The sequence below is a fragment of the Phocoena phocoena genome, chromosome 8 (assembly GCF_963924675.1).
Source record: "Phocoena phocoena chromosome 8, mPhoPho1.1, whole genome shotgun sequence".
NCBI classification, from domain to species: Eukaryota; Metazoa; Chordata; class Mammalia; order Artiodactyla; family Phocoenidae; genus Phocoena; species Phocoena phocoena.
Genome location: NC_089226.1, coordinates 61,881,903 through 61,897,786, shown reverse-complemented (window position 1 = coordinate 61,897,786; position 15,884 = coordinate 61,881,903).

The window sequence follows — 15,884 nt, the reverse complement described above, 5'->3', positions numbered from 1 at the left end:
GCTACTCCTTCTCACTCTCCTTTGAAGGCTGTGCCTCCTCTCCTCGACCTTTAAGTGCTGGAGCTTCTTAGCATCTGTCCTAGCCCCCTTCTCTTCCCAGTGTACATGCTGTTCCTGAGAAATCTTATTCACTCCCTTAGCTTCATTTACCATTTATCACATTTCCCATATAAGCCAACCCAAACCCAAGGTGATTCCTCATTTTCCTACTGAGAAAATCCAGAAAGCTTTTTGATCACCCTGAAACTGTATACCTTCAGGGATGAGGATGAAACAACCAAAAGTTTACTTCTATCAGTTAATGGACTTAATTATACACATGTGAATTTAAATTCACATATCATCATGAAGTAGAAATATTTATAAATAATATATTGATTTATAAATATTGCTTTCTTTCCATTCTCATAATTCCATAAACAATTTAATGCATACTTTTAACATGAGTTCTCCAGAGCAGCGTCTTTCTCATTATGAGGGTCACTTTTTCAGCCATCTTACCTATTTTCCAGAACAGATGATCTTCTCTTCAGTCTACATGGAGAATTTCGGAGAGGACACAGCACAATTTGAATCCATTTGTGATGCAGTCATTGGAAACTGTATCCCAAGTCACAGGTCCCCATTTGCATCACTCTAGGGCAGCTGGTGTTTGGCATGCATCCTGCAATATATTCATGACCTCTAAAAGTCACTTAATGTTTTGCCTTTTAAAAAAAACTTTTTAATTGTTAATTTTTTTTTAACTGAAGTATAATATTCATACAGAAAATGGCCCAAGTCATAAGTGTTTGGCTCAATGAATTGTCACAAAGTAAAACATCCATATAACATCACTCAGGTCAAGAAAGAGAATATTTCCAGCAGCCTAGAAGCCCCTCCCAAGTACTACAGTATTACTTTTAAAGGCACTTTTTATAAAGCATATTTAGAAACATTCAACACTTGCAGTTGTGAGACTATTACCAGGAATAGTTATCAAAGCTGTGACTATTGATTCTGTGGGAAATGACCTATACAGGCATCCAAAATAGCATTGTTGAGGACATTTCAGGTTAATGGGTCTTGCCCAAACAGTAAAAATAGTTAGCATTTATGGAGCACTTACTATGTGCCAGGTACGAAGCACTTTATATATATTAAATAATTTAACCCTTAGCCCCACTTTATAGATGAGAAAACTGAGGCAGAGACAGGCTAAGTAACTTTTTAAAAGCCACACAGCTTGTAAATGGCAGGGTCTGGACCCCAAGCCAGGCAGTCTGGCCCCAGAGTCCACAAGCTTAGTCACCATACCATACTGCTCTATCCAGTGGTTTGTTGTTCAAAATAAAGTAAATGAGAGCAAACCCTGTAATATGAGAGACTTTGTAAGGACTCAAATATAAGGTTACTCCCTCTTTCCTTGGGATGATTTTAGGAAAACAAAACAGCGAAAACCTCACCCTATATTCAAGCTTATACGGTATTTGCAGATGACTCCCAAATATTTATGTCCATCCCAGACCACTCTTCTAAGCTGCAGACCTACCTACCCGACAGGCACTTCAAAGTTAGCAGCCCAAATTGAAAGTCATCATCTTTCTAAGTCAGCCTCCTGCAAGCAACTCCTGCTCCTTTTGTCCAACACAGTGAATGTCACCACCATCCACCCAGCTGCCCAAGCCAGAAACCTGGATGTTATCAAGGATTCCAGCCTTTTCTTCACTCCTCTTTCTCAAAATCACACTCCCTTCTGCTTTAACTGAAAGTGTGTTCTCTCACCCCAGAAGTTCCTGATTTCTTTGTACCATTTGCACATGTCTCAAGTCAGAATACCTTTGGACTCACAGCCTATACTCAGTCACAGGAAGGACAGAAGAGGAGGGATCAAAACTCTTCCAGTTCTTTAATACTGTCTGCCTCCATCTGATTTACTTCTTTCCATTTTCTCTGCCAGTTGGCCCCTCAAGCCCCTTCCCACCTCCTTGCCTAGTTTCCATCTCGCTTTCCTTTTCTGAGGAGTATACCCTGAGTGAGACCACCATCCCTAAATCTCCTCGTTCCAAAACCCTCCATCCGGAGCCTCAACTTTGGGATGAAAGAGGAAGTGAGGGAAGGAGAACTAATAAAGAGCATGGGTTAAACAGAAGTGACCAGGAGGAGAGAATGGAAAGATTAATATGGAAGAAGAGGATGAGGAAAGAGGGATGACAGAAGGAAACTGGGAGGGAAAGCCATGAGGGGAAGAGACAGGGAGAAAGGGACAGGGAGAAGGGGTTGGGGGAAAAGAGGTGAAGAGAAGAGGTGGGGAGACAGGTAAAGGAGAAGGGCAGGCAAAGGACATGGGGAGAACCGGTGTGGAGAAGAGGCTGAGGAGAAAGGATCGAGAAGGGATGGGAACAAGGGGCTGGAGAGGAAAGGATGGGAGATGGGGCGAGAAGAAGAGGGTAGGGAGAAGGGAGAGGGGAATGGAGAGAAAAGGGTTGGGAGGCAGATTAGGGCAGTGAGGGAGAAGAGGGGACGGTGGAGGAATGAGGGGTAGGAAAGAAGATGGAAGAGCAGGACGAGAAGGAGAAGGGGACGAGGAGAGAGGATGTAGAGAACGGGATGGGAGAAGGGGACAGGGCGCTTGGACCAGAAGAAGGGAAGAGAACGGGGACGCGGGAACCGCGCAGCGCTGGGGCCGGATCCCGCCGGGGACTGGGGCCGGGAAGTCTAGGGGCGGAGGGAGGACTGGCGGGCGCTGGGGGGGCAGCGGCGCGGAGCGCGGGTGGGGGCGGGGGCGGGGGCTCGCGGGCGGAGGGGCGGGGGCTCGGGTTACCGCGCGGAGGGCGGGGGAGGGGAGGGGAGGGGGCGCGGGGCCGCGGCGGCGAATCTCGCTTCCTCCTCGGGGCGGCTGTGTAGGAGGCGGCGCCCCGGCGGCGGCGGCGGCGACGGCGGCGGCGGACGGACCGATCGACGGGCGGGTGCTCGCGAACCGACGGCCGGCCGCCCGCCCGGAGCTGCTCGCTGGCCGGGAGACAGCGGTGGCGGACGATGCGCGGCCCCAGGCCCCGCGCGGGCGGGCGCTGCCCAGGGGGCTGACCGCGCCGGACGGCGCCCCAGGACCGGGCAAGGGAGCCCGCGCCGCCCGGAGGTCAGTGCCCGCGGCCGCCCGGCCCGTCCGGCCGCACCCGCCGGGCCGCCGGCCTCTCCTGGGCGGCGGTGGCGGCGACGGAGCCGGGGGCTTTGTTCTGAGCCGGAGACAATGGGGGAGGGGGGGCCTGGGCCTGCGGGACGAGGACGAGCGTGAACGTGAGCGTGGGGGCAGGGCCTGGGGGTCTTTGTGTGCGTGTGTCATCGAGTCGGATGTGTGGCGGCGTGAGTGTGCCGGGGGTGTAGGCAGGGTGTGTGTGTGCTCCTCTGAATGTGAATGTGAGCGCGAGTGCATTGCCTAGTGTGAGTCAGTGCGTGTCACTGGGGAGTTGTGTGTGTGTGTGTGTGTGTGTGTGTGTGTTTGGCCGTGTGTACGTGCGTGTCACTCCGAGGGTGTGTGGGTCAGAGTGAGTATGTGTCTGGTGAGCCAGTCCCTGTGAGGGAGTGTGTGTGTGTGTGCGTGTGCGTGCGCGCGCGTGTGTGTGTGTGTGTGTGTGTGTGTGTTGCCTGCCTCTGTGGGAGCCATGTGTCAGAATGTGGAGGATGGGTGTGTGACAGAGACAAACTGAGACAGAAACAAAGAAACTGAGGGGGGAGAAGTAAAGAGAAACAGAGGAGAGACAGGCGAAGCCCGAACTGGAGGTCTGTCACCCAGACTGGTGTTGAGTTTGTGTCCAGGATGCCTGGATGGGAATCCTGTGCAGGGGACGGAGGGAGGTCACTGCGGGCCTGGTCCCACGTGGAGGGGGTGGGGAAATGGAGGTCTAGAAGTACAATGAGCTCAGTGTGACGTGGGCCGGGCTCACAGCCATGGGGTCATAGGCCAGAAAAATATTGTTGCTTATGTCAACTCCTCAAATACCCACAGGGGACACAGTTGCAGGCAGCACACATCCACAAGAGATGCCTTCACAGCCATCACACACCCCCCGGAAGCACTGTCAGAGCCAATACACATTTACAGAGGGTGCTCTCAGAACAGCATACACCCACGATAGAAATGGTGCAGCCAACACATTCCCACAGGATCATTGTCAAGGCCACGACAAACCATGGGAGACACCATTGCTGCCAGCACCTTTCCGGAGACACTGCCACAGCACTATACATCCAATGGTAACCCTGTCACAGCCAACCCATCATCTAGGTTATACTTCATCAGGACTGCCTGTACATAGCAGGTGTCTCAGAGACCTGACACTAACAGGAGGCTGTGTTGCAGTCACCCGTACCAACACCCGCTTGTATATCCCATAGGAAACACAGTTTTAGGTGTCTTGCACACACCACAGACTGAGCTGTCCCAGCTGCTGAATAAACTCCCATTAACTTACGATACTCACACCATGGCTTCTCACCCATAGACTTCCCAGGCTTACCCTCTAGTTCCCTGAAAACTTGGGGACCTAGATCAGTCTTCCCCTCACCCTATACACTGCCATGGTTCCAAGTGTCCCTCCAAGTGTAGCCTCACAGTTTCTTGAGCTCTTTAGCTCCTGTTACCTTCTCCCCTCCCACGACCACTCTGTATAATTGGTCCATCTCTAAAATTCTGAACTCCTACATTCCACTCTGCCCAGAACCTCCAGTGTCCTTCCAGCTCCCGGATGCCCTTGCTCCCATTCCACTTACTTTTCAACCTCATAATGACTCCTTGCCCTTGACCTCTTTGCTTTGTCCTAATCTGCCCCTTTCTGGCTTTGTGCTCTCCTTCCAGTTTATATGCCCAGGACCATCACTTCACCCACTCCTTGGCCCCTCTTTGTTCCGTTTTATTGTTGTCCTTGAGACCACCCATCCCACAAAGTCTCAGCCCTAGCTGGAATGATTTCTCAACCACACCAAGTTATGCTTCTATAAATTCACGCTTCTATAAATTGCACCCTCAACTGGGCCCTCCATAAATAAATAGATGAAATTTTTTCTATTTTTTCACATCCCTTTACCTTACATCCCTCATTGTTTTCAGCAGATTAATTAGTCAACTCGCTGGACCATTTATTCTGCAAACACCTATTAAGCACCTACTCTGTGCCGGGCGGTGTGGTAGGTGGTGGCATTACAAGGGTGAACAAAATAGACATGGTCCTTGCCTGTATGGAGCTTACAGGCTATGGGGTGCACGCTGTACCATGGCAGCACAGAGCAGGGAAACCTGAGCCCTTGTAGGGAGACCAGAAGAGGCTTTTGGAAGGAAGTGACATTTAAGCTTAAGCTTGATAGATACATAGGGAGTCTACCGAGCAAAGGAGAGGTGGAGGTGAGGTGAAGCGGGTGGAGAATATGCCAAGCCTAGGGAGCAGCAATGGAAAGCCCACATGTGAGAAAGTATTGTATGTCTGAGGGAAAAAGCAACCCAGTGAGCCTGGCACTAGTAGCATGATGTGAGGGGCAGGTCACAGAGTCTGAGAGAGGTAATGAAGGGTTAGTTAGGTCATGCAGTTCTTGCAGGTCCATATGAAAGCTTATGGAAGCCGAGAATAATTGAAAATCACCGAATCATTTGAAGCTGTGGTGTGATAGGATCAGATCTGTCTTATAAATACCACTCTGACAGCAGTGTGGTGACTGGAGGGAGGAGTCTGGAAAGAAAGGGATGGTTGGCTGTTGCAGGAACCCAGGAGGGGATAATGCTGGTCTGAACTGGAGGAGTGGCAGTAGAGGACGAGGAAGTAGATAGTTTCAAGAATTCTTTAGGCAGTGGGGTCAGAAGGGCTCAGTGACAGAATGGATGTGGAGGCTGAAGGAAAGGGAGGAAGGAAGAGTAGACATGACAGACACACCTGGTCTGTCGGCCACTCGGAAAATTGAGGCCATCCAGTTTGAATTCCCTCGGCTGTTGCGGATCCCACCCCCTTCGGCCTCACTTGACAAATTACTCTGAGTCTTATCCATGTGTCCAGTTTCTCTCTCTGTACCCATTCCTCCTGTGAGCACATGAAGAGCCTCCAGGCTCTCCTACCTTCTAGGTTATAATACCTCTCCAGGCATTAGCCCTGTAATACCTGACTATCTAAGACGCTCTCTCACTTTGCCTCACTGCCACCTTTTGTGCAAGGGTCTTCCGCACAGAGCTCCTCACTTCCCATTTACTCCTGCCCCATACAATGTAACTGCTCTCCCTAAGAGAACATGACCTCTCACCTGCCAAATTTAGGGGCTCTTTTCAGAAGTCCTCAACGGCTTGACCTCTTGGCAGGGTCCAATATTGTTGACTGTTTTTTTCTCTTTGAATCATTCTTACACCTTTTGAGCCACTATTTTATTCTGTCAGTATTTAATGAGCTCACTGCTAGGTGGTGGGGATACTGTAATAGGAGACACTATTCTATTCCTACCCTTGGCAAGGGATACAGGCAAAAAAGCAGATGATACAGTAGGGTGGGATCTGTGCATCTCTCTTTCAGAGCACCTCCTGGCTGTTCCTTCTCAGTCTGCTTTGGGGGCTCCTTTGGGTGGCCCCTAAATGTTACTGTTTATTAGGGTTCTGGCTTGGACCTTCTTACTGTCTCACTGTATACACCCTGCTTGGTCATCTCTCTCATTCATTTCCAGGGCTTTAATTATCATCTGTATAAGCTGATGACTCCCAAATATCTATCTCTTCCCCACCTCTCTTCTGACCCCCAGACCTGCAGGTCTGCTTCCTACCTGATCTTTACTATAGAGTCCATAAGCCCCTTAACATGTCCAGACCTGATCTCCTCATTCCTTCCTCCCCCAAACCACCATCCCCACTCAGTTATCAAGCTACAAACCCAGAAATTAACCGTAGCCACTCCCTTCTCCACATGTCCCATAACCCAGAAAGTCATTGGGACCTGTTGGTTCTACTTCCTTTCCAGCTGTCTCTGATATCCCATCCCCTTTTATCCATGGCTTCAGCTACTGCCTTCACCATCTTTTCACATGAATTACTTCAAGAGCCTCCTAACTTGTCTCCCTAGACGTCTACTCTTCCCTCTTCCAATCCAGTCTTCTCATTGCGGCAAGAGGGATCTCCCTAAAGTGCAAATCCAGCCACGGCATTCCCTGCTCAGCATTCTTTAGTGTCCTACCACTGTCTTGGGTGAGATCTCTACTTTAAGGAGGCTTAGGAGGTCTGTCATGACCTGGCTCCCCCAGCCTCCCCACCCTCTCCCATTTCCATAGCTCCCTCACATTGCAAGTTCCAGCCATACTGAATTCCTTGTAGTTCCCCGAAGACACTGCATTCTTCCATGCTTCTGGCCCTTTGCACGTACTGCCTGAAAAGCCTTTTACTCCATTTGTCTCCTGGATAACCCCTTCCCATCCTCAGCTCTAGTCTCAAACCCTGTCTCTCCTGACCACCAGGCAAGCTTGGGACCCTCCTGTCTCACTGTTGTCATTACCTCTTCGCTTTCTGTCTCTCTGCCCGGGCTGGGATGTCCTTAATGACAAGGCTGTATATTATTCATCTTCATGTCCCCGGATCCCTCTACAGATGCTTGGCAATGAACAATGAATGAATGAATGAGGCACCTCACAGCACCTCCCTCACCCTCATTCACTCTTCAGAAGACTGACCCCTGGTCTCAGCTGCCCACACAGTAGAGACATTTTCACACACACCCACTTACCCACTAGAGACAGAAGGTCTCTAGTTCATGAACTTAACTCAGTTCATTTTCCACTCCCCTCCCGCACAAGTTGTCCTTCCTCACCCTACTGTCTCTCCTCTTCTCTCTCTTTCACCTGGACTTCTCTTCTCCTGGATCCTCTTCCGCTCCCCTATTGTACTTTATTTCCCTTTCATTCAGCTAGCAAATATTTAACAAACACCAGAAATTTGCAGATCCAAATCTACTGGGCCACATGCCTGTTGGGGTTCTTGGAGGGAGTGGAAGACGAGGAAGCTGTGACGTGCCATCAGGCCACAGGACTACAGTGCCTCTCCATCTGCTCTGCTCCACCAGGCCCCCTTCCCTGGAGGTGCCACGGGCTGCTCCTTCCTCGAACACCCACTCACATACACCACTCTGAGGCCTCCTACTCCTGGCACCCGGGCCCCTGCTCCTCCCTGTGTCAGCTTCCCAGATACTTGTGCCCTCTCCTTCCTTTTCCTTTTGCCCACCACTGTAGCTCCCTCACCCTGCCCTGCCCATCCCTGCCCAGGCCTCCCGACCCGTGAACACCATGAAGGCAGGGACACGATCTGTCCAGGTCACTGCTATGTCTCTAGTGCCTAGTATGGTGTTTGGCACATGGTAGGTCTGCAATAGGTACTTACTGAATAAATCTATTAGTGAATCATTTCACACACATGCCCTGGGCCCACCTCCCCTATTTTTCCCTTTGTCTCCTGGAGACCTCCAAGCATCCTCTGGTCACTTCCCCTCTAACCACCTGACCATGCCCACCTGACCCTCAACCTGGACTCGTAACTGACTCGTCACTGATCACCTCCTACTCCGACCCACCTTGCACGTACTGCTGGAGTTACTCTCCTACGCAGAGCTCTGCTCAGGCTCCTTCCCTGTTCGGTTGCCTGGCCACTTAATGAACGTTTATCAGACTGTTCCAAGCCCTCCAGCAGAGAAGCAATATTGTGGAAGAGAAAGCACTAGCTTTGGAGTCCATCAGAGCTATGTTCCAGACGTTTCTCTGCTACCTAGTCTGAGCTTCAGTCTCCTCAGTTGTGGAATAACACTTACCCCAGGGTTATTGTGAGTGTCTGGCACGCAATAGCAGCCAACATTTATTGAGCCTTCACTGTGTACCAGCCACTGTGCTGAGTTTTTTTTGTCATTCTTTCATTTAACTTTCATATCAACCATATAAAGTAGGCACTTTAATCCCCATTTTACAAAAGAAGAAACTTAGGTCTAGAAAGGTTAAACAGTTTTCCCAGGATTTCTCTATAAGTGGCGGAGTCAGAATTTGAACTCGAGTCTGTCAGACAGCAGAGCCCATCTTCTTAACCACTGTAATAAGAGTTCAGGCTTGTGTCCTCATACAAGCATCTTTGTGTTCATGCTTATGTGTGCTGACCGTGTACAACACACTGTTCTAACTGCATATACGCTGTAGCAGTATTATTGTCCCTGTTTTTTTTTATGTGGACCCTTTTTTTAAAGTCTTTATTGAATTTGTTACAATACTGCTTCTGTTTTATGTTTTTCTGTTTTTTGGCCATGAGGCGTGTGGGATCCTAGCTCCCTGACCCGGGGTCGAACCCGCCCCCCCCACCTGCATTGGAAGGCGAAGTCCTAACCACTGGACCACCAGGGAAGTCCCTGTCCCTATTTTATAAATGAGGAAATGGAAGCACTGGGCATTTCAGTGGCACACCCAAGATTACACAGCTAGCAAGTGAGAAGCTGGGGAGAAATCCCAGAGTTGGTTTGCCCCCAGAGTCCATGTCTTCAGCACTGTCTGGTCCTATCTCACCATGACACATTGCCTCCATTTTCTAGGAGTGCAGTAAGCATGTGTTGATGAATGAATCGACACTGACATCTGGTCTATGGCTAGTTGTTAGTTGATTCATTCTCTATCAGTTCCCATTGCAGGAGGCTTGCTCCCTTAGGACTCTCCTGAAACGATGCTCCCCAAGATCACTATGACCTCCTGACTGCTAAAACCAGTGGCCACTTCTCAGTCTTCATCTTTCTGGACCTTTCAGCAGCATTGGACACTATCGATCTCTCCATCCTTGTTGAAATGCTCCCTCCTTTAACTTCTGAGCTATGGCCTCCTTGTCTTTCTCCTCCAAGAAGAATAACGCTCTCCTCAGTCTGCCCCTTGAATGTGACTGTTCCCCAGGGCTCTGTCCTAAACTCTCTTTTCGCTCTACATGTCCTACCTGATGGATCTCCATACCCATGGCTATGAGTTACTCCTTGATTGGTCCAAATCCATCTCCAACCCAGACCTCTCTCCTAAGCTCCAGACCTGCAAATCCAACTGTGTTTGGGACACCTCCATGGGGAGACCCCAACAGGAACCCCCAAAATGGCTTCTCTTCTGTGGTGTCCTAATGGCACCACATTAGTAATCAGGCCAGAACCCTGGAGTCAGTCTAGAGCTCTTCCATTCCCTCACCCTTCCTGAAGGGTCGGTGGCCAAATCTTGTCAACTTCACCTCCTCACATCTTTCTTCTCTGTGTCCTCTCTGTCCCGCTACTGCTGACCTGGGTTCCAAACACCTTGTCCTTGGTGTCCCTCCTCCCAGAGGTTCTCTTCTCCAGGCCTCCATTGTCTTCCTAGGTCTCTCCCCTGAAATGTCTTCCTCGCTTCATCTTTCCCTTCTCCATGGATCTCAGGCAGTATGGAGTCATAGTCCTGGGATCAGATCAAGGCTGTGTTAACTCAGGACAGTTGTTTCACTCCGAGCCCCAGTTTCCTCAGTGGAAGGTGGGATGCCTTCTTCACGCGGTTGCTGCGATGATTAAATAAGGCACCGTCTATGAGTTGCCAGCACACTAGCAGTCCAGAAAAGAAACCTTCCCTCTGCCTTCTCTGCTCACATCCATCCCCGGCCTCTCCCTGAGGTGCCTAATGAGACCAGTCCTCAGGAGGGACAGAGCCAGGCCCGGGCACTGCCCTGGGCCACCCATCCATGAGGTTGTCCCGGGGACATCCAAGGAAGCCAGCTTGTCGGCCTTCTCCTCCTTCCTCCCTTACTAATGCCTCCTCTCCTCTTTACCCCCTTCCACCGACTCCCCAGCCCTAGCTCCCACCTTTATTTACTGCCCCCCACCTCTCCAGCCCAGCTGTTCCTGCCTCTGACTTGCCTCCCCTTTCTGTATGAACTCCACTCACTCTTTGCTTTGCCGATACATACTCCCTCTCCCTCAGTCTTGCTCCCCGTCGTCCCCCATGAGAACTCTCGCCTCTCTTCCTCTCCCCTTTACGCTTGGCCCTGTATCTCCACCTCCCTTTGCTCACCAAAGCTACCCTCTTCTTCCTCCACCTCTGAGCCAATCTGCCTTTTGCAGCCCCCTCCTCACCCTGTTGTCTTTCTGGTCTAAGTCCCTCCCTGGCTCTGGGACAGGAAGTTGAGGGAGGAGACCTGTGAGGTGCCAGCTCCCCCAGCCTGCTTCCCCTCTGCACCTTGGGCCATTCCTCTGCTTCCTTCTGGAGCACCCTTTCCCTTATGGTCCCCCTACTACTCCCCCACAGCCCACCTCTTTCCTCTCCCATGTTCTCCCTGCTCCCAGGTCCTATAGACGCACAGCCTTCTCGGGGGGGGGGGGGGGGTGGATTGACATCACATTGCAGGCCCCAATGAACTGTCTCGCCCCTCCCCCTCCTAATGAGAACCAGCTGTGGTTCCAGAGGCCCAGATGTGGGGCTAGAGGGGGAGAGCAGGATGGAGCCTGAGGACACAGTAACAGGACTGGGACAGGGTGAGGGCATGTAGCAAGGCAGAACTGGGTGGGGGAAGAGTTGTGACCAATCTGGGGGGAGAACGAAGATAGATCTGGGTAGGGGGCAGGACAGATTGGGGAAAGAGACAAGATGGATGGCTTAGGCCAGGTCTGGGGGAAGGGATGGGACAAACCTGGAGAGGGAAAGAGACAGGAACAGAGAGGAGGAGCAAGTCTTGGGGAAGAAGCAGTGAGAAACAGTGGACAGATGGGGAGATGGTGCTGAGAAGAGAGTTGGAGAGGGGATGAGACAGTCTCGGGAGAGAGTCTGGAGTTCGAGTTTGGAACTAGAAGCCGTGGAGCAGGAAGTGATGAAGCATAGTCCAGACAGGCCCCAGGGACCTCGAGGTCACAGCTGCAGCCACAGAGCTGACCACGAGTGCCCCAACAGTGTGTGTGAGAGCATGCCGGCGTGTGGGTGCGTCTGCAAGTGTGTGCGCGGGTCTGCCAGCGTGAGTCTGTGCAGGGGTGAAAGTGGTTTGTCTGTGTCCGTGAGAGGGAGGGGGTGTGAGTGTGTATGTGTGTGCGTGTGTGCGTGCGCACGCGCCTGTCTGTGAGGCCCACGAGAAAGTGTCTTTCTGTGCGTATGTGTCTGTGTGGGCAAAAGCATGCCTGTGTGCGTTTCCATGTGTGCCTGCACGTGTGTGTGGGGTGGGGGAAGGTTCCGGGCGAATGGACATGCCCATCTGTGTGAGTGATAGCATGCTCCTCTGTGAGGTTGGGTGTCTCTGTGTATGTTAGAGTAGCTCCTGTCCATGTGAGTGTGTGTGTTGAGTGTGCCTGTCTGCATGTGAGTCTGTGCATCTGTGTGCCTGGCTGTGTGTGGGTCTGTGACTTCGTGAGTAGGCACCTTTGTGCATCCACCGTGAGGGTGTATGGGGGAGTTGGCATTGAACAGGGACCCAGGAGGGCACCAGGGTCTACACGGGTTGGGAGAAGGGACATCTGCCTGGGCCTGAATCCCTCCTCCTCAAGGCTGATCATTCACCTGAGTTTTATCTCATACATTCATACATCCTTTCATTCAGAAAATGTGTTGATCATGTGCTATGTGCCACGCTCTGTGCTACACACAAAGGTGAATAAGATACAGTCCTGGCCCTCAAACAGCTGACATTCTGGGTTGGGGACAAAGAATCCTAACATAGAATGTAAGAAGTACATTGACCTCACTATCCATTATCCCCACTCTGCTTTCTCTCCACTGACTGATTAAATGAATAGGACCAATTCTTAACCCTTGACTCCTAACCCAGTCTCTAGGCCTAGATCCCTGCCCTGGCCACTGCACCGTCTCTCTACACACAGCCTCTCCCTTCTCTGAGTCAGGCCTGTGTTTACTCTGACCTTCTTGTTCTGAATTCCTCTGATCTGTTATTCCATGTGGAAGCTCCACAGACTTCACAGACTTGAGCTTTGGGGAGAGGGGTCTTAGTAAATCCTAGAACTCTGAAGCCAAGGATGGTGTTGGGAACCGAGGAGAGAGCATCTACCAAATGCCCAACTCTGAGCTCCTTGTTTCCATTGCCTGTAATTCTCCTAAAACCCCACAAAGTAGGCATTAACATGGCCATTATATAGATTAGGAAAATAACACTCAGATTGGACTCAAAGCCAGCTCAAACTCCAGAGTCCCAGCTCTTTTCATTGCCTCACACAGATGGGAGACATTGGGGTTGGAAGTGTAAGTAGAGGGTCAGAAACTCTCATCCCTTGGGAAGACAGGAAGTCCTAGAGCAGAGCAAATCTAGAAAGACCAAAGGACACACTTCTGCAGCCATTTCTACGGCCGCACTCCTGACCACGGTGCCTCAGGGGCGCGGGCTCACACGTGTCTGTGTGTGTTGTCTGAGTTGGCGTGTCCAGGGACGTTTCTCCCTGTGTCAGTAGGTGAGGGAGGTGGTGTGCAGTTATGAGGTTCTGCACATTTGTTCAGCACTGATTGCCTGCTCTCGTGATACCTCTAGGAACTGCTGGAGAACCAGAAACTCACTAAGACCCTCAAGCTGCTGTCCTCAAGGAGCTTTCAGTTCAGTGTCGGGGGAGGGGTGTGATGGGCAGACACATGAACAAATCAGGGCTGCTGTGCAATTGTCAGTGTCCATCTAAAGCAGTGAGAGCCCAGTAGGGGACACCGTAGGCACTGCAGGGAGGTCAGAGGGAGATCATAGAAGAGTCCACAGAAGACAGGATGTTTGAATGGGATCTTGAAGTTTGAGTAGGGGATGGCCAATTGGACAGGACTTTTAAAGGATATCTCAGGACAAAAGCATGGTACATACAAGGCAAGGAGTTGGGAAGGATCGGGTGATGGGTTTAGTGTTGGAATGCAGGGTGCAGTGGGGGAAGGTGAATGTGGGGCACAGTGGAGAGGTTGGCAGGGCTCAGGTCAGTAAGATATATTAAGGAGGTTGGGCTTTGTCTTGCGAAGAGAAGTTCTATACCTAGTGTCCCTGAACCCGTGAAACTGCAGACAGTTTGGGTATAGGTACATCTGCATTGTTTTGTCCATAATGGGCAGCAGTTTTCTGCCGTCAGTGATGGCAAACCAGTGGAAGCCTTTTGTCGCGACTGGTTTGGTGAGAGTTGTGAGGATAGCTCTGGTCAGGGGGACATGGATCAGAGGGTCCAATCCAGGAGGCATGGGGACCAGTAAAAGGGCTGTGGCAGGAATCGAAAAGAGGGATGACAGTGCTTGGACTGGGACAGCAACAGTGTGAAAACATAGGAAAGGGCAGACTCGAAACATGTCTAGTTAAGATGGTCAGGTTTTGAAGACTAATTGGAAATCAGGACTGAAGAAAAGCAAGGAAAGCAAGGAGAGTTTCTGAGCGGTGGTGCTGTTCACAGGAAAGGGAATGGAGGAAGAAAATCAGGTTGAGGTGAAGGTTGGGAATACATCGTAAGGAAGTCCATTGTATGGCTGGACATGTGTCTCCAGTGCTCTCCAGAGCTGGAGATTGTAAAGTCATCAGCAAATAGACGGTACAGAAGATGACTGATACATTTGAATTGAAGGCACGGGAGTGGCTAAGACCACCCAGGCAGTGTGGTAACTGGGAAAACATGCAGCCCTGGACTGAGTCCTGAGGAGCACCAGTTTTTAAGGGCAGAGGAAGAACTTGCCCAGGGGACTGAAGAGTGGACACAGAAGTAAAATGGAAGCAAGAGGTGGGGGGTCACCATGGGAGGCCAGGAGGGCTAGGCTTCAAGAAGCCAGTGATCAGTGTTTCAGTGTTCCAGAATGATCCAGCAAGGAGATAAAAATGTGTCCATCGGATGTAGAGTACAGCGATGACTGGAAGCTTAGTGAAAGCAGTGTCACAGGAGAGGAAGACTCTCTGTGTAGATGGAGGAGGGGGTGAGAGGTGAGAAACTGGAGGAAGTGAACAAACCTTTCAGAGAGGGCAACGTCTCCACGGATTCTGCTCTCACTCAGTCCTTAAAGGCCTTCATGGGGCTTTAGGCCTCCTCCTTCTTGAACGTCAGCAGCATTTGAAGCCCTGGCTCCTTTAGCCACAGAGGCACCGCCCTTCCCTGGATTTCTTTCTCTGTCTCTCTCTCTGGCCAGTTAAGGCTGCCTTGGTCCAGCTGATGGTTCAGGCCTGAAATCTGCCCATCATCCGTGACTCTTCCCACTCCCTCATCCCCTGCCTCAAGCCATCATCAAGTCCTGCCTGTTCTACCTGCGAAACGTCCCGCAGAGCTATCTGCTTCTCCCCATTTTCGTTGCTAACACTCATACAATTCACCGTCAATTCACCCTCACCTGGACTCCCCCAAGTGTGTTACAAGGGCTGTCCTAAGATAACCTTCCCATCTATGTGATCCTTGTTTACAAAGGGGCAGCAATAGAGATCTTCCCAAGACGTAAGCCATATGGCAGCACCCACTCTTAAGATGCTTTCATGGCTTCCATTTGTCCCCGGCATAAAGTCAGAATCATCAGTATGGCCCACGAGCCCCTGCCCCATTTCGTACCTTCTGCCTCAGCACTCTGCACCGCACACACGTTGTGCCCTACCTGCCCCGACACCCTCAGCCCTTTCTTGACTGTGGACTCTAAGCCTCCCATTCAGTTCCCTCTTCTGAATGTTTCTGTATCCCCCTTCTCCGCCCACCATTGTCTAGCAAATACCTACATTAAGTAGATCCTGACTTGAATGTGGCTTCCTCAGAGAAGCACTCCCTGACTCCCTGACTGTGGTAAGCCCCTCCTATATCTATGCCTTCACAGCTCCCGGCACTTCTCCCTCACAGTCCTTATCACACTTCTAATTAATTACTTGTCCAATTCCTGGACTGTTTCCTTTATTCCCTGAGGTGTCTCCAGTGCCTCCACATAATAGGTGCTCAATCTCTTGTTAAATAGAG